Source organism: Syngnathus leptorhynchus, chromosome 5, assembly GCF_054491065.1.
Source record: "Syngnathus leptorhynchus isolate UIUO chromosome 5, UIUO_Slep, whole genome shotgun sequence".
Taxonomy (NCBI): Eukaryota; Metazoa; Chordata; class Actinopteri; order Syngnathiformes; family Syngnathidae; genus Syngnathus; species Syngnathus leptorhynchus.
The window spans coordinates 2,048,291-2,073,431 of NC_141199.1; the positions used below are offsets into that span (position 1 = coordinate 2,048,291).

The window sequence follows — 25,141 nt, forward strand, 5'->3', positions numbered from 1 at the left end:
TGGTTCATGTCTGTACTTGGTGTTGGATTCTGTCAAATTCTGTCAAATAAATTTCCCCCAAAATGCAACAAACTCCGGTGTGAATTATATATGTTTTTTTCCTCTTTATTGTGCATTTTATGGCTGATGCAACTTGTACATACGGTACTCACTTTGTGTAAAAGAGGCACATGATCACAGCAACACAGTCGATACCAGCAACTTTTAACTTACCGCTGCGCACAAGCTCCAACAACCGCAATAAGTTGAGGTAACTCATGCGAGACTTAAGGCGCGGTGACGTAACTGTCCAAAAATGTAAAATGTCTCGACCCCGAATGTAAGACGACCCCCACTTTCTCAGTCTTATTTCAATGCAAAAAAAAATCATCTTATATTAGGGCCAATACGGTATTTTATGTTGGTCAAAAGGAACAACCCAGGTTCTATGGTTGAACTACATACTGGGATTTCCGTCAGTCAACAAACGCACCACGGCCGTCAGAGCGTCACTGTTATCAAAGGAACCACAGCCAACTGAATATGTGCGGATGCAACATAATCAGCTCACTATGCACCAGACCCCTTTGGCCCCTCCTATAGGTGGTGAGCCCATTGGAAGGGGACCCACGTTTTCTTTTCGGGCTATGCCCGACCGGACCCCATGAGCGAAGGCCCGGCCACCAGGCGCTCGCCTTTGAGCCCCACTTCCAGGCCTGGCTCCAGAGAGGGGCCCCGGTGACCCAGGTCCGGGAAAACTACGTTAATATATTTTCAACAGTGGACCAGCTCTACACCCTCGGCAGGATCCTTGAGGGTGCATGGGAGTTCGCCCAACCAGTCCACATGTGTTTTGTGGACTTGGGGAAGGCGTTCGACCGTGTCCCTCGGGAGGTTCTCTGGAGGGTGCTTCGGGAGTACGGGGTGCAGAACCAACTGATAAGGGCGGTTTGGTCCCTGTATCACCGATGCCAGAGTTTGGTCCCCATTTCCGGCAGTAAGTCGGATTCGTTCCCAGTGAGGGTTGGACTCCGCCAAGGCTGCCCTTTGTCACCGATTCTGTTCATAATTTTTATGGACAGAACTTCTAGGCACAGCGGAGGCATTGAGGGGGTCCGGTTTGGGGACCTCAGCATCGCGTCACTGCTTTTTGCAGATGACGTGGTGCTGTTGGCTTCTTCAGTCCGTGATCTCCAGCTCTCACTGGAGCGGTTCGCAGCCGAGTGTGAAGCGGTCGGGATGAGGGTCAGCACCTCCAAATCCGAGTACATGGTCCTCGGTCGGAAAAGCGTGGAATGCCCTCTCCGGATCGGGGATGAGATCCTGCTCCAAGTGGAGGAGTTCAAGTATCTTGGGGTCTTGTTCACGAGTGAGGGCAGGATGGAGCGCGAGATCGACAGGTGGATCGGTGCAGCGTCGGCAGTAATGCGGACTCTGTACCGGTCCGTCGTGAAGAGAGAGCTGAGCCAAATGGCAAAGCTCTCGATTTACCGGTCGATCTACGCTCCTACCCTCACCTATGGTCACGAGCTATGGGTCGTGACCGAAAGAACGAGATCCAGGATACAAGCGGACGAAATGCGTTTCCTCCGCAGGGTGTCCGGGCTCTCCCTTAGAGATAGGGTGAGAAGATCGGTCATCCGGGAGAGACTCGGAGTAGAGACGCTGCTCCTCCACGTTGAGAGGAGCCAGATGAGGTGGCTCGGGCATCTCATCAGGAGGCCTTCTGGACGCATCCCTGAGGAGGTGTTCCGGGCATGTCCCACTGGTAGGAGACCCCTTGGACGACCCAGAATGCGGTGGAGAGACTATGTCTCTCGGCTGGCCTGGGAACGCCTTGGGATCCCCCGAGATGAGTTGGATGAAGTGGCTGGGGAGAGAGAGGTCTGGGAGTCCCTCCTAAAGCTGCTGCTTCCGCGACCCGACCCCGGATAAGTGGAAGAAGATGGATGGATGGCAACATAATCAAACCAACACAACATGAAATCTCAAGATTCTTCAATTGCGCTAAATGACCAGTTGTTTGGCGATCTCATTTACAGTGCACTCCGTAATTAATAATGGACAATTACCAACGGCACAACTGAATATCTCGTACACACATTAGCCACAATAAACACGGCGAACAAAATAAGAGAGGGGAACAGATATGCAGTAGATGCAATAGATACCCAGGAATAAATATTAACAATAAACAAACTATACTAAACACGTGAACGTAATAATCCATCCATTTTCTGTACAGCTTTGTCCCACAGAGACAAACAAGCCATCCACACTAGCACTCACACCTAGGGGCAATTTGGAGTGCTCAATAGGCCTATCAAGCATGTTTTGGGGATGTGGGAGGAAACCAGAGTGCCCGGAGAAAACCCACGCAGGCATGGGGAGAACATCCAAAGTCCACACAGGGAGGGTTGGAGGTGGAATCGAGCCCACACCCTTCTAACTGTGAGGCGGACATGCTAACCAGTGCACCACCAAGCCACCCTTCAACATAATAATATTATGTTATTATATTATTAATATATAAATAAAAATATGCATGGATGAAGGGATGGATGGACAGACAGATGGATGGATTTAATTTTATCATCTAGATTCGGGGTAAAAGATGGGAGTATAGATTGATTATAACTGAGGCAACTCTAATCTAATAGATGTCTATGACTCAGTGGGATATCATTTGCATTTGTTTGTCACTATAAAAATGGGAGATTAGTGGAGGAAATGACTGATCAGGATTTACGTGGGAGATTGGTTTGAAATCTGGAAGTCTGAGCCACCCGAATCAGAAAAAAGTGTGAACTATTGCAACAAGAAAGTACTGTCACAAAACAGTTACAGTAATAATACTGGAAAGATTTGCCTGCGGTCTGAACTCACCCCAATACATTTGGGTTGTCCACGTTGTTTAGCATCATGCAAATATTGTTGTCTGTCAGTGAGTTTAAATGTATTCTGATCCTCAAGCACCTGTACTGACAGATCCCTTGAGACAGCAAAAGCCATTACCTGCAAAAGAGCAGCAGATAGTATCCACAAGAAATATTGTTGCCATCTTTTTAGAAATGTATAAAATATTTTATGGGAATATAAGCACTACAGTATATACAAACAAATGTACAAACGAAATTACAAAAGATAAAACCATAACCCCAAATCCCAAAAGCTAAAGCTAATAACGTTTGATCAATCTGTTTCCAAGTCAATTTGTATTATTAAGAGTGTAACGGAAGGAGGCGGAGGTTGTAGTTTACATGTTGCACAATCGACGAGTGCATTTTGCTGGTCCAATTTCACAGTACTACTTCACATTGCACATACAAAAGATAAAATGACCCCTACCTTTACACTTGTAGACGTTAATATCAGCAACCACTCCTGAATTTCTGCCACGTTTCTCCTTGAGCCTCGCCAGCAATGTGCGCAAGAGGAAAAACAGCAAGTCTGTGACGTGGATTCCGCGAAACTCCGCCTCCACTACATTTCATGAACTTGTAGTGTTGCAATTGCCTGCTGTGTGACTGTTGTCCAGAACGACACACTTTTTTGCGCTGTTTTCTGCTCTCGTTCATTGCTTGAAGAGGTAAGTTTCTATAGAACGCTGTTTGAATTGCATTGCACTTTCTGCTTTCCATTATGCAACATGTGATTGTTGCTTGACAATGGCATATATTTGTACAAAGAAGCTAAACCTTGACTATTCTGTCTTTCTTGAATATCCATCCATCCATTTTCTGAACCGCTTAGTCCACACGGAGGTCGCGGGCGAGCTGGAGCCTATCCCAGCCGTCATCGGGCAGTAGGCGGGGAACACCCTGAACTGGTTGCCTACCAATCGCAGGGCACACAGAGACGAACAACCATTCGCACTCGCACTCACACCTAGGGACAATTTGGAGTGCTCAATCGGCCTATCAAGCATGTTTTGGGGATGTGGGAGGAAACCGGAGTGCCCGGAGAAAACCCACGCGGACACGGGGAGAACATGCAATACATATATATATATATATATATATATATATATATATATATATATATATATATATATATATATATATATATATATATATATATATATATATATATATATATATATAATATGTATATGTGTGTGTGTGTGTGTGTGTGTGTGTGTGTGTGTGTGTGTGTGTCTACAGGCTTAAATTTATTTTTTGATGGAAGCTTTACATTTGCAGGCTACAATTGGGCTATTGGGATGCAAGTTAGTCTTTAAGTGGGCTTTGGTGGAAGAGAAAACTATCAGCTGAGCGTTATCATATGGCTCGCCCCCAAACCGCTGTTAATGATGAGGCTCAAGCAAACTTTTTTTTCCGGTTACAGTACAGATACAGTACAAACAGCATACGCCAGGGGATTCACCATGTTTTATGGACAGGCAATGGATTTGGCCCTGAGGACATGCACAGATTAGTTTAGTTTATTTAAAGGTCGACATGTAACATCAAAGTTTCATGGACTGGCCTGACTCAGTTCAAGAACTGTTTTGCAGCAGGTTCCTATAACATTAGATACATTTCAATACAATATATACATTTCAAATACATCACATACAGCGAATACTATTAGTAACTCCAGACTTAACAGGATGGGAGTGCATTCAGTGTACATAAAGTGCAGTGATTAAGTGCAACAATACATGAAACATAAAGCACATTCTGCTCCTCTATCCAGTCATTATCATATACATAAGCACACCCACACAAACACCCACACATTACACAGACAGATAACATGACATCGCGAACATACCCCATATTAATAGATATAGGCATCACTGTACTCTTCTAGAGATCCACCAGCTTGAGGTCAGAGGCCAAGATAAAATCATTGTTAATGGGTGCAAGTTTTGTTTGTTCTTAGAAAATTGTGTATAGCCGTTTAAATTGCGTGACAGAGGTGGCGGATCTGATTTGATCTGATTCAGGCCTGTCTTTCATTACGGTCTGGGATGAGTGAATTAACTATAAGTGGGAGACAATTTGTGTGTAGTTGATAGAAGAGTTTTATTGCCATGAGAATTGTGTAATTATAGAAGGTTAGTGCATTGGAGCGTGCGAGTGACGTGCAGTGATGGGTCCCGATTGAGAGTCTGCCATGTATTTTGTATGTTCTATTGTATAGTCTAGCTAGGGGATCCAGAGATTCTTTTGCGGTGAAAGACCAAATGGGAAGACAGTATGATAAGTTAGACAGAATGATAGAATGTAGATAAATATTTGAGACATTATGGGTGAGATAGGGCCTGATCTTGTTATAGACATATACCGTAATTGTTGGACTATAAATCGCTCCAGAGTATAAATCGCACCAGCCATAAAATGCAAAATAAAGTGAAAAAAACATATATAAGTCGCACCGGAGTATAAGTCGCACTTTTGGGGCAAATTTATTTGTCAAAATCCAATACCAAAAACAGACATGAACCAGCAACAGGAGGCTAAACGATACGGTATGCTAACGTGACGTATACACAAATGAGGAGCTGAGAACGGGCCTGACGTAACATTCAGAGTTATTCAAGTAAGTATTACATAAATAACACGTTTATCAAACCATCTGTGTCACTCCAATTCATTGAATCCATCGATCATGCTTTATGTAAACAATGCCGCGTATGCGCCACATATGCTGATCTCAGACCCGTTGTAAATTGCATTTCTAATTATTCCACAGACCCATATAACGATATATAAAGTATATTTCAAATAACTATCACATTACAACAATATTATCAAACCATCTGTGTCACTCCAAATCATTAAATCCATCGATCAAATTCCTCATTCTTTATTTCAACAACGCCGCGCGTGCACTGCAGAGATCTACTATATAACTATATTGTAGCGTTAACAAAGTACCAGGAAAGACGTGGGTTTATATAACAACAATATTATCAAACCATCTGTGTCACTCCAAATCATTAAATCCATCGATCAAATTCCTCGTTCTTTATGTCAACAACGCCGCGCGTGCGCTGCAGAGATCTAGTATATGACTATATTGTAGCGTTAACAAAGTACCAGGAAAGACATGGGTTTATATAACAATATTATCAAACCATCTGTGTCACTCCAAATCATTAAATCCATTGATCAAATTCCTCGTTCTTTATGTCAATAACGCTGCGCGTGCGCTGCAGAGATCTAGTATATAATGATATTGTAGCGTTAACAAAGTACCAGGAAAGACGTGGGTTTGGTAAACGGCTCTTTATTTAACAAAACAAGAGTTCAACGAGCCAACAACTACTGAACTTCCAGCCATGGAGGTGGAAGAGAGCTCCATAAATAGGACCGGGCGTGCGTAAAAGCCATGTCCGAGCCCCATCCACCGTCCCGGACAGCCATCCGGCCGAGCGCCGGCCCCCGACTTCCATCCACGGAGGTGAAAGAGAGCTCCCGTCGAGAAGGACCGGGTGTGCGTAAAAGCCATAATAGTTTTTCAAACCTTCTGTGTCACTCCAAATCATTAAATCCTTCAAACTCTTCGTCCTCCGTGTCACTTACAAACAAAGCCGCTAATGATGCCGGTAGTACGTGGGGCCCTTCGTCATCTTCGTCATCCCGTGATCGAATCCTTTGCCGTTTATGTAAACAACCGCTGCACGGCACGGGTGACGTCACTTGCAGTTCAAATGACAGTAATCCCTTGCTACATCGCGGTTCGATTATCGCGGTTTCATTACATCGCGGATTTTTGAATTTGGAAAATTTGTGAATAAAATCACATACAAGTCGCTCCTGAGTAAAGGTCGCCCCCCCCCACCCAAACTATGACAAAAACCGCGACTTATCGTCCGAAAATTACGGTATTTTCTGTTTGAGCTTATTAGTGAGAGTGTTAACATGGATTTTGTAGGTGAGGTGGGAGTCTAAGTGAACGCCAAGATTTTTATGTGTCTGTGACTACTGGAGCTTGATCGGATAGAGTAATAGGGACAGTTATGAGTATGTTTTTCCTAGGGGAGTGGAAATACATTATTTCAGGGTTTTTTATATTGATCGTCAGATGGTTTACTTTTAGCCAGTCATGTAGGAGCTGGTGATCAGAAGTAAGTTTGGAGTTTATGGTTTCGGCGTTTGGATCTGAAGTGAAAATAACTCTCAGCATATAATATGATTTGAGTTTGTTCGCATATGTTGGGTATGTCATTGATATACCAGCTCAGTGGCCTTGTGGTAGAGTATCCGCCCTGAGACTGGAAGGTTGTGGGTTCAAACCCCGGCTCGGTCATACCAAAGACTATAAAAATGGGACCTATTACCTCCCTGCTTGGCACTCAGCATTAAGGGTTCTAATTGGGGGGTTAGATCACCAAATGATTCCCGGGCGCGGCTCCGCTGCTGCTCACTGCTCCCCTCTCCCCCAGGGGATGGATCAAAATCACATGGGGATGGGTTAAATGCAGAGGACTAATTTCGCCACATCCAGATGTGTGTGTGACAAACAGTTTAACGTTTTTTTTTTTACTTTATACATGATGAATAATAATGGACCCATTATGCTGCCCTGGGGGACAGCAGTGGTAGATGGTAGTGGAGTAGATGTTGCTTGACCAATATTAACAACCTGGATTCTATCCGAGAGGTATGAGGAGAGCATAGTTAGAGCTTAGGGGGAGAGGTGAAAGGAAGCAAGTTTGTTATGGAGTATTTGGTGGTTAACTGTGTCAAAGGCTTTACAGAAATCTATAAAGACTGCTCCTGTGATGTGGCCTTTATTAAGATAGGTGCGTATATATTCTGTGAATAGTAGCTGTGCAATTAGTGTTGAACGAGCTGATCGGAAGCCGAATTGTGAGTTGTTGAGAAGGTTGTTTGTTCTAAGATGTTCTATAAATTGTTTGTTTTACACAGCTGCGAGTGTAACATATTCTAGTTGGTTCTTTTATCAGTTTCTGGAGTATTTTCACGTTTATTAGGCGCAGATAAAAGTCTTAAATTTTCTTCAAAATGTGCGGCGCGCCTTATCATGCAGTGGTCCCTATGTGTGTTGTTGTAAGGCAGACGTATTAAAGAGCGCCATGAGAACGTTAGAGGGAGAATTGTGGGCGTGGATTTGCAGTATGAATGAATTTAAATTTGATCTGCACCACAGTTTTGTTTCTTAGGCTTGAAGCAATGTATAAGGTACATCTATAAAAGGGGAGATGTTCGAGGGAGTGGAAACCCCCCCGCCCCCACTTACAATGGTATACCCCAGCGGCACTGCTGTGTTGTGTTACGTCATGACGCACAGGCGTCAGTTCAATGCAGTCACACACTTTAGCACTTGCTGTTGTCATCTGTCTCAATATTATCTATACACACACACACACAAATATGTAAGGAGATCAGGTGTTTTTTTTCCACGCATCACCATCGCTGTTAATCTGTGACTCTATGCGTGCCCATCTCACAGCCGATGTGAAAAAACAAGTGAAGCAAATAAACGCTGAGCTTGCTAACATGCTATCATGTCTGCTGGCACTGTTGTTCGAGCTTTCGTAAAAGCGAATGAGCGGTGGGATATACAAAAGTAAAATTCACCTTTATTGACTTTACAGTTGTTTGTCTCTAATTATTCATCACATTTTAACGGTCCTTACACTACTAATTTGCGTCAGATGTACTGTAATTGTAAAAATTATATTTGGTGTTCAAAAGGTCTTTTTTCAAACTTGAATCTTGAAAAAGAGGGGTGTCGTCTTATAAACGGGGTCGTCTTATATCCGGGCCAATACGGTATATAAGTCGCACCAGAGTATAAATCGCATTTTGGGGGAAATTTATTCGACAAAATCCAACACCAAGAACAGATATGAACGAGCAACAACAGGCTAAATAATATGGTTTGCTAACGTGACATAAACACAAACGAAGAGCTGAGAACGGGCCTGATGTAACTTTGGCAGTTATTCGAATAACTATAACACGAACAGTTGACGAATCTGTCAACTGCACTTGAGCTTCCACTTCCGGTTGAGTGGACGCTGCCGTGACTAGCTGCGGCTGCTCTCCGGTTGTCTAAAAAGTTTTTAAAGTTTTTATGATGGCCCGCATCGCTTGCAGCAGACCACCTACTCCTGGTGAAAGTGATACTGTTGGATCAGCATCGACCTTGATCCAATACACGAGTGCGGAGCTCCTCCAACTCCGTTTTCATTGTTCTGCTCCCCTGCCTGCACTGCACCTCTTTCCGGACGTCACTCGCCTTCCTCCTCTTTAATAAAACTGGAATCACTGTACACAAGGAAATCCACCACGCACACATCCTCCTTTATAAGGACGCCCTCTCCACAGCCAAATCTCAGCGCTGGTGCTGGTAATACCCGGGGTCCTGTTTTCAGTAGTAAACATCAGTAGTAAACATCAGCCCCCCTGACTCTCTCCCCCTACATTTCTACTCCAGTGATCACTGTAATTCTCTGACGTCATTCTTCAACTCAAAAATATCCACCAACAACTGTCCCCCCACTCATCCAGCTGTCCACCCCCTTTTGTTCCTGTTGCTTGTTGTGCGGTATGTCCGTTGTTGAGCCAGGAAAGCAAAGGTGTGGAGTTTAGAGTTGGTTCTTTATTGGCAAGATCTTGGGTTGTTTAATGGCGGTCAAAACACAAGGCACGGCAGCAGATGAAACAACAGCTTCAGTCTCCAGGTCAGCTTCTTTTATACTGCCCGGAAAGGCGGGAACTTGTCACATGACCATTTCGTACCTGACTGTGGGGGGCGTCACCCCCCTGTGTGTGCGTGCGTGTGTTTGCCTATGTGTGTGTGTTCATACAGTTATGTGTGTTGTATTCGTGTTCTGATTGAGCAGTTATGTTTGCATAAAATAATAAAAGAATTGTACATATGAGCATCACATTGTACAGAGATTGTCTCCCCTAATAGAACATGTCCACATTGCTGTTGCTTCCTCTTCATTCCCAACCCCGCCATCTCTACGCCCCTCTCCTACCTCCAACTCCCCTCTGTCACCAATCTATCAAAACTCATCCGGACATCCATGCCTGCCAACTCGACCCCCTCCCATCCTCCCTGGTTATAGCCTCCCTCCCCTCTCTATTACCCCTGATAACAGCCATCATTCACTCCTCTCTCACCTTCAGTTCCGTCCCATCATCGCTGCTGTTACACCTCTACTGAAGAAACTTGGTTTAGACCCCAACATCTTCAATGACCTCTGCCCCATCTCCAACCTGCCATTTCTCTCTAAAATTCTGAAAAAAGCTGTAGCATCACAGATTCAGGCCCACCTTTCCAAAAATAGCCTTTATGGACAGTTTCAGCCCTCATCAAAATCACAAATGACCTACTAATGGCAGCTGATTCTGGTTTAATATCCATCATCATTCTCCTAGACTTGAGCGCAGCTTTTGACACCATTTCCCACTCCATCCTCCTCGACCGACTAGCCTCCATTGGCATATCTGACACACCCCTAGACTGGTTCCACTCATATCTCTCTGCTCGTAAACAGTTCATTCAGTTGAAATCATTCACATCCGATCCCTCACCCCTATCCTCCGGTGTTCCCCAGGGCTCTGTCCTTGGCGCTATCCTGTTCATCATCTACCTCCTCCCACTTGGTCTCATATTCCGGAAATACAACATCAATTTTCACTGCTATGCGGACGACACCAAACCCTTTTCCACCTTCCCACCCTCCTCCCTCTGTGCGTGTCTACGGGACATAAAAACAAGGTCAAGAGTCTGGGTGTTGTCTTCGACAGCACTTTATCTTTCCAGTCACACATCAACAACACCATCCGGTCAGCCTACTTCCACCTTTGAAACATCAACCGCCTCCGCCCCTCACTCACTCCCAACAGCGCCGCAATCTTGGTTCATTCACTTGTCACTTCCCGTTTAGACTATTGCAACTCCCTTCTGTTTGGTCTCCCCCACAAACTCCTCCATAAACTCCAACTGGTTCAGAACGCTGCTGCTCGTATCATCATCAAAACTCCTTCCATCTGTCACATCACCCCCGTTCTTCACCAACTACACTGGCTCCCCATCAAATACTGTATAGTCTACAAAATCCTTCTCAACACATTCAAGGCAGTCCATAACCTGCCCCCCCCCCATATCTGTCTGACCTCATCCATACCAATATCCCCACCCTCTCCATTAACCTCACCGTCCCCCCAGCTCGCCGATCCACCATGTGGGCTAGGGCCTTCAGCCGCCCCACCACACGTCTCTGCAACTCCCTCCCCCCTGACATCAGAAACATTCTCAATCATCTCATTTCAATCCCACCTCAAAACCCATTTATTTAGACACGCATACTCATGTTGACCACCTACTGCACTTGATGCTCTGCTGCAAGTGCTCTTGGCTTTTTTAAACTGTGTCCTTTCTTAAATTGCTTTTATGCCTATGTGGAGCAACCTTGAGTGTCCTGAAAGGTGCCTTATAAATACAATGTTTATTATTATTATTATTATTATTATTATTATTATAACATAAATAACACCTTTATCAAACCATCTTTGTCACTCCTAATCATTAAATCTATCGATCGTTCTTTATGTAAATAATGCCAGGTGTGCGCCGCGCCGCTGACATCAGTTGCAGTTCAAATTATTCCACAGGCCCAGATAACGATATATAAATTAGATCTCAAATAACTATTGTATAAACAACAATATTATCAAACAATCTGTTTCACTCCATATCATTAAATCCATTGATCATCCTTTTTGTAAACAATGCCAGGTATGCGCCGCGCCGCTGACTTCGGTTGCAGTTCAAATTATTCCACAGGCCCATATAACGATATATAAATTATATATCAAATAACTATTATACAAGCAACAATATTATCAAACCATTTGTGTCACTCCAAATCATTAAATCCATCGATCGTCCATTATGTCAACAATGTGTGCGCCGAACTCGTCTCAGTTGCAGTTCATATTATTCCACAGGCCCATCCATCCATTAACTGAACCGCTTTGTCCCCACGGGGGTCGCGGGCGTGCCGGAGCCTATCCCAGCCGTCATCGGGCAGCAGGCGGGGGACACCCTGAACTGGTTGCCAGCCAATTCCGGGGCACACAGAGACGAACAACCATCCAATTTAGAGTGCTCAATCGGCCTACCAAGTATGTTTTTGGGATGTGGGAGGAAACCGGAGTGCCCGGAGAAAACCCACGCGGGCTCGGGGAGAACATGCAAACTCCACACAGGGAGGGCTGGAGGTGGTATCGAACCCGCACCCTCCTTACTGTGAGGCAGGCGTGCTACCCAGTGCCCCACTGAGCCGTTCCACAGGCCCATATAATTATAAACAACAATTTTATCAAACAATCTCTGTCACTCCAAGTCATTAAATCCCGTAATTGAATCCTTTGCCCTTTATGTAAACACCGCCACGTGTGCGCCGCGCCGCTGCTGTCAGTTGCAGTTCAAATGACAGTAATCCCTTGCTACATCGCGGTTCGTTTATTGCGGTTTCACTACATCGCGGATTTTTGAATTTTGAAAATTTGTGAATAATTTCACATATAAGTCGCTCCTGAGTATAAGTCGTCCCCCACCCAAACTATGAAAAAAAACGTGACTTGTAGTCCGAAAAATACGGTAAGTGGCAAGAACAGGATATTATTGCCCAGTGATGTCTCTGAGACTCTATGAGTGGTGTGAGTTCATCAGAGCAACAGCCTGGGGAAAGAAGCTGTGTCTGTGTCTGCTGGTTTTGGCGTACAGCGCTCTGTAATGCCGTCTGGAGGGGAATAGTTCGAACAGACTGTGACCTGGGTGAGAAGGGTCTGTAGAGATGTTACTTGCACGTTGCCTGGTCCTGGATAGGTACAAGTCTTGGATAGATGGGAGGTTGGTCTTGATTATCTTTTCCGCAGTCCTGATTGTCCGTTGGAGTCTGTGCTTGTCTTGTTTGGTCACCAATCCAAACCAGACAGTAATGGAGGTGCAGAGGATAGACTGGATGATGGCAGTGTAGAAGGTCTTCAGCAGCTCCTGTAGCAGGTTGAACTACAGTAATAACAATTTCTTTTTTTATTTTTGATGGCGCTGCCATGAAGGCCTGTGTTCTTTCTTTTCTTTTTTTTTTTGTCCTTTACGTTTTTCCTCATTTTTCTGTGATGTGATCGCACTCCATTGGATCATCATAGTTTGATAACTGTTTGCAACTCAAAGGTCCAGTCCAGTTCTGCTGCAATGTCGGGCCGTACCGGGTTTGGTCGTCCACTAGGCGACGCAGAAGCCTTCCACCATTGCAGATCGGCTTGGCGCAGGTGGATATTCTGTGTGTGTTTTATATACCCACTCTGTGGTATGAATGTTGCTGCACCAGAATTGTCTGAGGGAGCAATTCAAAAAGGATGAATACAGTTTATGTCTATATCCATCTCACGTATTGAATCTTTTCAAACACTATCAAACATTTTCTAACAAAATAAACTGCTGAGATTTGGAGCCTTTTCAAAAATTTAAAATTCTATAAAATATAAAATATGTGAAAATTAGCACATCTCTTTGTTTTTGAATGAAAAATAAACTGCTGAGTTTTGGAGCCTTTTCAAAAATTAAAAATTCTATAAAATATGAGAAAATCAGCACATCTCTTTGTTTTTAAATGGTAGAGTATTTTTGTGAAAAACAGTTAACAAACAAACAAACAATTCTCTCCAGATTAACCCTATGAATAGTTTCTCAATTGCAGAAAAATTGCAATGCAAGAGCTGATGTCAACAGATTCAGTCAGAAGACAACATTTCTTCTCCTGGTTTGACATGGAAGCGGCTGCAGTGAGTAAACGCAAGATTTTAAATTTTGTGCATATTTCATTTTCATTCCCATATAATATAATAGTATAAAAATATTTGTAACATAATTTTACTGTGTTTTAGGTACCGACGATCATTTTCGGTCTGTTCCAACTGCTCCTGTCTGCTCCACTGGCTTATACTGGCCAAAGTCTTCCAAATTTCTTCATACTCCCCCTTGTTTCAGGAATTATTGTATGTATCTCACTCAAGTATTTCAAGTCAACAAATGTCAATCATGGAATTTCACATTGATTGAGGAAGTTCTCGACTAAATTGACACTGAGTGTATCCTGTAAAATTTTGATTGACGAGGTTGATACATCGAATTAGGAATGATGATTGACCTCTGTGACATCTGCAGTGTTAGGTGACAAATTAGGATTGATTACATCTCTTTTGCCTCTCTATAGTAAGTACAGCATCCTCACAGGGCATTGTAACTCAAAATACCACTTCTTTTCCCGAAGCTGCACAACTATGTGCAGGAACATGCCCCTCCTTTTACTTCAAGTGGCCATCATCACTCCATTGGATCATCATAGTTTGAGAACTGTTTGCAACTCAAAGGTCCAGTCCAGAGTGATGACCAGTACAGTAGCCCTCCACATCACGAGTCCCACCCATATGTAAATGTATAATGTTTATTTGAAGTATGGGAGTTGCTTGCAAAGCCGCCTCTGTTTGTTTGACATCAGCATGCTAAAGGAAAATCAGTGACTGCACAGTACACAAGACTCCCAAACTGACTGGTCTACAAGTTGTGACAAACAGGGATAGAAAACCAAGTGCAGCATGATGTAGACCAGAGGTCCCCAAACCTTTTCCTGTGGGGGCCACATAACTTTTCCCTTCTCTGATGGGGGGCCGGGGTCAGTTTGTAACTGTAAATGTATTGTTTTCCAGAAATCACAATCAAATAACCCTTTCTGGATTCTTCACAGAACAAAAGTCAAGAAATAAATAATAACACTATTCATGGAATAAATAATAACCAAATAACCCTCTCTGGGTTCTTCACAGAAAAACTCCATGAAACAAACACTATTTATGAAACTAGAATTTGCAATTTCTGGAGAAATTGCGTGTGAAGGCGAAATGGTTGAATAACTTTTTGGGGAATACTGCCGAATGATTTTGAAACGAGTTGAATTACTGAGAAACGTAGAATTTAGAGGTGAAAAACCTCTATTTCTATATAGGAATTTTGGAGAATTTGGTGGAATTTCAAATTTGAAAATGTGGAATTTATGGGAAATTGAAATTTGGGGAATAGGGAGGAAAAAGATGAAGAGTTGAAAGTTGGAATGGGTTGAATCGGTCGAAAAATGTGGAAATTAGAGGTGAAAACGGAATTTTGGAGAATTTGGTGGAATTTCAAATAAATATAAATATTCCGGTTTAATTTGGGACACTTCCGGTTTATTTGGGGTCACTTCCGATTTAGCAAGGTCACTTCCGGTTTAGCCGAGGTCACTTCCGGTTTATTTGGGTCTTTTCCGGTAAAATTTAGGAAACTTCCGGTTTAGCTGAGGTCACTTCCTGTTTATTTGGGGTAATTTCCGGTATAAAAATGTCACTTCCGGTTTGTTCGGATCACTTCCGGTTCAATTTAGGCCACTTCCGGTTTAGCTGAGGTCACGTCTGGTTTATTTGGGTCACTTCTGGTTACTTTTTGGGGAATTCAAAATTCAAAGTTTTGAATTGTCGGTAACTTAAAAGTTGAATCCCCATTGAGAATGAATGGAAATAAAAAAAAAATTGCACCAAAATGTTTTGAAATTTGGAACGAAACAAAATATACAGCTTCGAAAGTTTCACTTTCGGAGTTAAATGTTGAAACGGGTTGAATCGGACAAAAATTGTAGAAGTTAGCAAAAATGTAGCTATTGAGGGCACTTTCTGTTGTAATAAGGTCACTTCCGGTTTGATTTGGGTCACTTCCGGTTTATATGGGATCACTTCCGGTTTCGAAATGTCACTTCCGGTTTATTAGGGGTCACTTCCAGTTTGCCTGAGGTCACTTCCGATCTATTTGGGGTCACTTCTGGTTTGCCTGAGGTCACTTCTGGTTCATTTAGGGTCATTTCCGGTTCATTTGGGGTCACTTCCGGGTTACCTGGGGTCACTTCTGGTCCAATCAGGGCTCATTGGGGTCACTTTAGGGTCAATCCAAGATGGCCGCCACACTGGAAGTGTGGGTCAAGGGTGGAATTGTGGAAGCATAGTGGAAGTGGGGGTCAAGGGGGTGAATATGCAATTACCAGCTCAGTGGCCTAGTAGTAGAGTGTCCGCCCTGAGACTGGAAGCTTGTGGGTTCAAACCCCGGCCGGGTCATACCAAAGACTATAAAAATGGAACCCATTGCCTCCCTGCTTGGCACTCAGCATTAAGGGTTGGAATTGGGGGGTTAGATCACCAAAAATGATTCCCGAGCGCGGCGCCGCTGCTGCTCACTGCTCCCCTCTCCCCCAGGGGATGGATCAAAATCACATGGGGATGGGTTAAATGCAGAGGACAGAGCCCTTTGAGACTGCTTGTGATTTAGGGCTATATAAACTTGACTTGATTGACTTGATTGATATGGGAAGCATAAGGTGAATAAAGTTGGAATGGGTTGAATTTGTTGAAAAATGTGGAATTTAGAGGGAAAAAACAGAATTTTGGAGAATTTGGTGGAATTTTGGAGAATTTGGTGGAATTTCTAATTTGAAAATGTGGAATTTATGGTAAGTGGGAATTTAGGGAATAGGGAGGAAGAATATGAAGAGTTGAAAGCTGGAATGGGTTGAATCGGTTGACTCTGCAGCAATACTGAGGTCATTAAACCATTCCTGCAATCTGCTGTTTGCACAAAGGTTTTATTGTAGTCTGGTAAGATAAGGGTTGTAGTTTCCATCAGAGCCTGTTTCAGTATTACAAAAGCATCATCCGCTACTGCTGTCCATATTATTATTTCTATCATTGCCATGAGAACTCCATGCACAATATTCAGCAGCAGTTGCGTCTTTTCTGCATAAATGGGATCCGTGCTCTGCAGTAATTGCAGGGCCCCAAAAATGACATTTGTTTTTATGTCTCAGGTTTCGGTGTATCTGCAATGATTTGTTTCCTGGTTTTCTGTATTTGTCTTCCAGCTGCTGACGTGTGACCTAAATAGTTCACTTCCTGTCTGACGCATTGTAGTTTGTTTTTGCTTACTTTATTCCCTGTTTTGCAGAGATAGTGTAACAAAGCTAAGGAGTCTTCCTTGCAAGCAGCTTCGCTTTTAGAGGCTATCAGGAGATCATCTACATGAACTAGAAATTGCCTTTTGTTTGACATTTGAAAATCAGCCAAACAGGTCACTATAGCTTGAATGAAAATAGTTGGACTATCAGCAAATCCCTGTGGCAATATGGTGTATGTATAACAAACCAAAACTGTGAGTCTGGGTGAATTGGCACTAAGAAAAATGCATTGCTAAGATCAATTACTGTGAAAAACGTCTGGTTAGGTTTCAACCAGAAGTGTGTGTGGGTCAGGCACATTATAGGTACTCTTGTCTGTACTGCTTTATTCACTGCTCGCAAATCTTGTATCATTCGCCAATCAATTTTATTGGCCTTTTAAACTGGAAAAATAGGAGTGTTGCACGGAGAATCCGAACACTTCCTTATGATTTCTCCTGACAAAAGATCATTTATAACAGGGACAATCCCATTTATAGTCTCCTGTTTTAAAGGATATTGCTTAACTCTTGGACGCCATTCTGATCTTTGTTTGATCTGTACTGGGGGAATGGACGTTAAAAGTCCTACATCAGATGGGCCCTTTGTCCACAGTTTTTCAGGAAACTCAGCCAATCTCTTCTCCTCTTTTTCAGTCAAACAAATGTCAATTAGTCAGGGAAGCGCACAAGCGCATGCCCTTCCAAAAGCCACTTCACACACTGTTTGCTTCCACATGTCACGACTGGAACTGTAGCTCCACCTTTGTCCTCATAATCAGTGACAGATCCGGCAAGTTTAATTCAGCAACCCACATTTGCCCATGTTATACTGTGAGGTTTAAACAATAAAATGTGGGGTACAGCCGACAACTTGTATTTGTCTTTTTGAGGAGCGGGCAGAAGCATAGCAGCAGCTGTAAATGACCTGCGATCAGTGTACAGAGCAGTAAATGTTAATGTTACTTCTGTGTGACTGAGAAAACTTTCAATATATTCATCTTGTAGCTCAGTGAGAATATTCATGGTGACATGTAATTGATTACAAGTCATTTCTGATTCAGGTCGGGACAGTTGTTTTCGAGCGTCACTCAGTAAACTGCTTGGTAGCTTGGATTCTATTCAGGAGAGATGTCATAGGAACAGCAAATCTGTTCCCCTGCTTGTGCAGAATATGAGTCAACATCTCTTACTCTACATGCTCGCATAGCGTCCTTTACTGGAATTATTGCAATTCTCAATCTAGTCATCAGATCTCGTCCCAGCAGGTTTATGGGGCATTTCGGGGATAGGACAATGGAGACTGAAGCTATGATTCCCGTTTCATCATCTCTTACTTCAACTGGATTGGAGATATTCTCCTTGTGTACCTGTCCATCAACAGATTTCACGCGGTTGCGCGTTCGGCGGTGCGCTGCAGTTGCGCGATCGGACAAAATTAAGCTCCCTGCGCACTGAGATCCACTTAAATTTTGGAAAGTACATCAGGACTTTAAAAGTATTTTCTAAATTTCAGCGACGGCTCTGTCACAATAATGTGACCAGCGCGGTGCAGTTGCGCGGTCGGTGGAGCGCTACGGTTGCGCGTTCGGCGGTGCGCTGCAGTTGCGCGATCGGACAAAAATGTGCAAATGAAAAAAAATGTTGTTTTTTTTTGCTTGGAACAGATTTTTTTTTCCATTATTTGTGATGGGAAAACATGATTCGGAATTCTAACGATTCACTTCTCGAACAGCCTTCTGGAACGGATTGCGTTTGAAAACCGAGGCTCCACTGTATTATTTGGGACTTTAGTTTTTATATTCAAGATTCAAGAGTTTTTATTCGCCATGTTTGAGCGTGCCAAACAAGTAATTTGACTCCGGTACATCACAGTCTCTGTTCAACATTTAGGTGACTAACAACACTCAGGACGTGAAAAATGACAAATAACAAAAATTCTCAAACATCCCCTGATCTTAAACTTCCCCTTCAACTGCTTTTCTTGCCTCTTCCAAAGTCCATGGCCAAAAAACATGTATTGGAGGGTAGCCTTCCCCTGCAATAGGGCTTGGCACCTACCGTAATTTTCGGACTATTAGTCGCTCCGGAGTATAAGTCGCACCACCCATAAAATGCACAATAACGTGAAAAAAAACATATATAAGTGGTTCCGGAGTATAAGTCGCACTTTTGGGGCAAATGTATTTGTCAAAATCCAACACCAAAAACAGACACGAACCAGCAACAACAGGCTAAACGATGTCTAATTATTCCACAGACCCATATAACGATATACAAAGTATATTTCAAATAACTATCATATAGCAACCATATTACCAAACCATCTGTTACTCCAAATCATAAAATCCATCGATCATTGATCGTGTAAACAATGCCGCGTACGCGCGCCATCGGACTCGTGATTTGCATGTCTAATTATTCCACAGACCCATATAACAATATATAAAGTATATTTCAAATAACTATCATATAGCAACAATATTACCAAACCATCTGTCACTCCAAATCATAAAATACATCAATCATCGATCGTGTAAACAATGCCGCGTACGCGCGCCGTCGGACTCGTGATTTGCATGTCTGGCGTGATGTGTGCTCGCATGCTGTCCATCACAAGCACAGCTTGCATCCTAAATTGCATTGCTGCCCCTACTGTTATTTTGGGGGGGGGGGGTTTACATCACCACACTAAATTGTCTTCACCAGACCTGTGCTTTTTAAAAACTAAAAAAAACAGCGCTTTCCCCTCCCAGTTGTTGCGTCACGGCCAATGGTGAAATTTAAATCACCCTCTTTCAGTTTAGTTTGAAAATAACTATATTTCTTTTTCAGTTTTTTTTTTTTTTTTTTTTGTTTATTTGTTTTCATGGCGGCTCAGTGGGGCAGTGGGTAGTACGTCCGCCTCACAGTTAGGAGGGTGCGGGTTTGATTCCACCTCCGGCCCTCCCTGTGTGGAGTTTGCATGTTCTCCCCGTGTCCGCGTGGGTTTTCTCCGGGCACTCCGGTTTCCTCCCACATCCCCAAAACATGCTTGATAGGCCGATTGAGCACTCCAAATTGTCCCTAGGTGTGAGTGCGAGTGCGAATGGTTGTTCGTCTCTGTGTGCCCTGCGATTGGTTGGCGACCAGTTCAGGGTGTCCCCCGCCTACTGCCCGATGACGGCTGGGATAGGCTCCAGCACGCCCGCGACCCCCATGGGGACTAAGCGGTTCAGAAATGAATGAATGAATGAATATTTGTTTCATGAACTTGAATATTGTGCTTTAAAGTGTGAATTGCTTTATTCGTTTTTTCAGTGTATTAAAAATAATGTGTGAGGTGATCAACTGTACTAGTAAGTAATGTGTTAATGATCAAGTAAATTTTTTTGAAAAAAAACACAAGTCGCTCCTGAGTTTAAGTCGCCCCCCCACCTAAACTATGAAAAAAAACGCGACTTATAGTCCGAAAATTACGGTATATCATTGGGCACACATCTACATTGTCTAAATTTGGGGAAAATCTAGCAGCATATTCATACTTCTTGTTCATACAGGAGTTCTAATAATGTGACCCTGACCTTTTTAGCTATTATATGGGGGAGGGTGCAGGTCAAACTTGGATACAAGTTTGCATAGGAGCGGAAAGCTCTTCTTGCTCCTCCATTGTACCACAGCGACTCATCTGCAAACTCGACAAACTGGGTCTCAGTACCTTCCTCTGCAACTGGCTACTAGACTTCCTCTGTCAGAAGCCTCAGGTGGTACGTGTTGGCAACAATATCTCCAGCAGCATCATGCTGAGCACGGGGGTCCCCCAAGGCTGCGTGCTCAGTCCGCTGCTCTTCACCCTGCTGACGCATGACTGCACTGGAACCTACAGCAACAACCGCATGCTGAAATTTGCTGACGACACGACTCTGGTGGGTCTCATCACCAAGGGCGACAAGACTCAATACAGGTTGGAGGACCTTTTGGCCACGTGGTGCAGGGACAACAACCTCCAGCTGAACGTCAGCAAGACCGAGGAGATTGTTGTTGACTTCCGGAAGGGTCACACCAAACACCTGCCACTGACCATCGACGGTGCTGTGGTGAAGAGAGTGAGCAGCACCAGATTCCTGGATGAAGATCTCTCCTGGACCACCAACACTGCATCACTGGCGAAGAAAGCTCAGCGCCGCCTGTACTTCCTGCGGAAACTCAGGCGAGCAGGTGCTCCACCAGGCCATTCTACCGTGGCACCATTTAGAGCGTCCTCTCCAGTTGTATCGCTGTGTGGGGTGGTAGCTGCACTGAATACAACATGAAGGCCCTGCAGCGCATAGTGAACACAGCCGGTAGGATTATTGGTGCTTCACTCCCCTCCTTGAAGGACATTTACACCTCCCATCTCACCCGCAAGGCGACCGCGATTTTGTGTGATGTGAGTCACCCCGCTCACTCTTTGTTTGATCTTCTGCCCTCTGGGAAGAGGTACAGAAGCCTGCGCTCCCACACCACCAGACTCACCAACAGCTTCATACTCCAGGCTGTCAGGATCCTGAACTCTCTCCCCCCTCCACCCTCGGCTACATAATGTCCTGTACTTTTGCGCTATATTCTGGCTGTATGCACGCTTGCTCCATTTTGCTCCTCTTATTTATCTATTTATTTATTTGTTTATTTATTTAGGTTATTTGTTTATTGCTTATTCATCGCTCTTATCTATTCGTTGTTTGTGCCTTCTTGTTTTTACTCTTTGTGCTATTTGCTTGTATGTATTGTCTAGTCACCGTGGGATAGTGGGTAACGCAATTTCGATCTCTTTGTGTGTCTTGGCATGTGAAGAAATTGACAATAAAGCAGACTTTGACTTTGCTTGAGCTGTGCCTTCAGCTGCGGCTTGAGCTGCGGCCGGGACAGCGCGCCTGCGCACTGTGGCCTCATTGTCTTCCGGCCTGACAAACATACTCACGGCCTCATCACTTTTCACTTTTCTATTTTTTGTCTTTTGAATTTGTTCTCTTCTCTCTTGTGAAGCTTTCAACCACACTCTAGCACAATTCAATTCTCTCTCTTTTCTTTCCTTTCTCAGCCCCTTTGTCTTCCTAGCCACACTCTCCTCCAAAACTTCAACTACTATTTTCCACATTTCAACTTTCAACTTCCCTTCTACTCCTCACTTTTTCTTCCACTTCGGCATGTATCGCATACAATTAAGAAATCTACTCGCCATGTACCTCTCATGTCCTTCAGGAGCTAGAGATTTACCGTTTTTATTTCCCATCTTAATTTTAGTATTTTAGTTTTTTACAATTATTTTTTTTTTCTGTTGAGGATCCTCAATGCAGGTTTAAATTGACCTTTCAACAAATTCCTAACCTATGTTATTCCCGTGGATCAATGGTAGAACTGTTTTTTAGTCATTTTATCCTACCAGTCATACTCTCAACCACACAACTTTCAGGCAAACAGCTTGGAAAAACGGACAAAAAAGAATCTACGCCCTTCTTCAAATAAGAAAAAGAAGCTTTGTTTTCTCTTAGCCCGTTCCTTCCACTGGGACTAGAACCCCAGCTGTTTCTTTGCATAGGAAAACCAAAGCCGTATCTCATAGCCCGGACAAACCAAAGCCGTATCTCATAGCTCAGAAAAACCAAAGCCGTGTCTCATAGCTCGGACAAACCAAAGCCGTATCTCGTGCACAATTACTTTCTACGCGTTTCACAACAGCACAATCACACAACTTTAGGGCTTTAACTTACTTGTCCCCTGCTTAGTTGCACTGCCGGATCCCGTCAATCCGCTGCTGTCAGACGAAGGCAGACCTAAGATACTGGCCCAGCGAAGAATTTCCTTCCCAGGTCTTTCTTTATTAGGTCCGGCTAATGGACGCTGGCCCGTCAATGGAAAGCAGCATGTCGTCCTCTGTCTGTCACGGCACCAAAATGTTAGAGTGGTGCTCACTCTAACTTATTTTGCAAGAACCACACGGGAGATAGTATGCCCTTTAAGCACTTGGAAGTGGAGAAGTCATTCGTCACTGTGTGTACAGCGATGATTGAACAAAGTCTGACTTGGGCCTCTTGCAAGGGTATATTTATTGAGAGAAGCAGGGTGGGGGTGAGAGCGGACAGGGTGGGGGTGAACCCCTGGCCTCTCGTCAAATCTTAGCAAGGGGCTGCTTTACGATGTTGTGTAAACAGAACAACTTTGATTGCTTCCTCTGCAGCTGGTCAATCAGTTCAAGGGATCTTAGCACTTTGTTTTACTACTTTGTTAAGACGGGACACATTTGGTTAATTATTACAGGTTACATTCCAACATAAGCATAGGATCAAATTAATCTATCAACCCTAACACTATGTTATAGAAAGGGCTGTTGTATCTGCAAAAGGAGGATCTACTAAATATTTATGTCATTTTTCTGTTGGGGTGCCCAAATTTATGCACCTGGCTACTTTTGTTTAAGTAATGATTGCACAATGATTGTATAAACAATAAACCTACCAATGTGAAAAAGGGGAATTTATTAAATAGCTAATCCATAACTAAAGAATATGGAAGCTCATTTAGATATTTTCAGACAATGTTTTTCCGGTTCATGAATAATTAGTGTTTTACACATGACGTAAAATTACGGTATTCAGATTCTAAACGCCTTTTCATTGTATATTTGACAAAATGCAGCTACCTTCTTAATGTAAGAGAAATTCTGTAATGTTGTTAAGGATGAACGGATCTCAAAACAATGGATCATGCATTTTGGTTACTTAAGACAAAACAGAAGGCACCAAAGCACAAAGACTGAACTACAGTGGCACTTAGCCATCTATAGCAGGTGTTCTCAGAATTTGGTGAATTCTTCAGAATTCAGGCAATTCTTGATTGTAAAATTATTATGTGTGTGTGTGTGTGTGTGTGTGTGTGTGTGTGTGTGTGTGTGTGTGTGTGTGTGTGTGTGTGTGTGTGTGTGTGTGTGTATGCATGCGTTCGTGCTTTACAGATTGTGGCAGGTGGATCATTTACCATGGCAAAAAAGAGGAATTCTGGTGGATTTTGGGTAAGTTAACTGAAGCAAATAATACATTAATCTCAAAAGTTCAAGAAACAACGGCAAAATTAGATTCTAAATACAGTACACATTATTACGCCACTCTCAGTTAGAAAAGTCGCTGAAAATAAAGAGGTTATGTTGAGACCCACATGCAACACCACTAAGCTGACTTATTCAACAGTGCCATCACAATCAAGACAAATTAACAAAGAAAACAAAAATTAACATTCCTCAAGTGTGTTTGCTATTGGCTCCTTCGTTGCAATGCACATGACATATCACTTCTGGAGAAGTTCATTTTTGGGATTCGTAATCGTTGCTTGATGGCAAACTGGACGCTGCAATCATAGAAATGGGTCATGGTTTTATACTAATTGACTTGCAATAGTGATGGATAGCTACTACAGATGAAATGAAAGCATGCAGTACTTACATAGAGGGAGCACTAGTCATCACTGGGTCATGCTTTAGCCACGCCTAAAAAATGTACAATTCTGGGATCATGAATTGATTTTTCTGGAGTCCATGCAAGAGGTCAAAATGAATGAATGAATGAATGAGTTTATTTAAAGGACATGTAAAACCATAAACAATTGTCACAACATAAACAATAACAAGACGGCTCTAGCAGAAGTGCTATTTTCCATCTGTAGTCCTTCATTGGTGGTGGGGTAGGGGAAATAATAAATCAGTAAAATTGTATCACCAGGGGATGGTGCCATAGCTTGACAATTCTTTTTCTTACTTATTTATTAAATTTCTTCATAATCATTTAATTTCGATTAATGATTATTTGGATATTTTATGCTCTAAATCTCTTTTGTGTATCATAGTCATACCGTTCAGTTATGTTTAACGTGAAGACAGCTTTAATCCTTAACATCAGGAATTGTCAGATCTGAAACAACAATTAGTCTGATCTGAAATTGTTATCTTAAGCTCAGCTACGTGCAGATGTGCGCTAGTGTAAATAACAAATTGCTGCGGTTTTACCAAATACAGCTAAATACTATATCCAAGATTTAACAAAAGCCCCAAATAACAGAAGAGAGACACCAGTAGGGCGCGGTCATTTTGACGTCGTGTCTCACCCTTAGTTACCCTACACGAGCGTCACTTGACTTTAGA

The 25,141-nt window shown here is 43.1% G+C and overlaps 1 long non-coding RNA gene across 3 annotated transcripts in view; it reads left to right on the top strand.

Moving 5' to 3' along the window:
• The first annotated feature begins 3,462 nt into the window (after positions 1-3,462).
• LOC147056225 (uncharacterized) overlaps positions 3,463-25,141 on the top strand; it is a 62,978-nt gene continuing 41,299 nt past the window's right edge. Inside the window, exons 1-5 of one of the 3 annotated variants that reach the window (XR_015066043.1) lie at positions 3,463-3,568; positions 13,156-13,253; positions 13,682-13,766; positions 13,869-13,979; positions 23,963-24,019. This is a non-coding gene — a long non-coding RNA (uncharacterized LOC147056225). Of the gene's footprint in view, positions 3,569-13,155; positions 13,254-13,667; positions 13,767-13,868; positions 13,980-23,962; positions 24,020-25,141 lie in introns of all 3 variants that reach the window. The other 2 variants (XR_015066045.1, XR_015066044.1) reach the window with 2 other exon arrangements.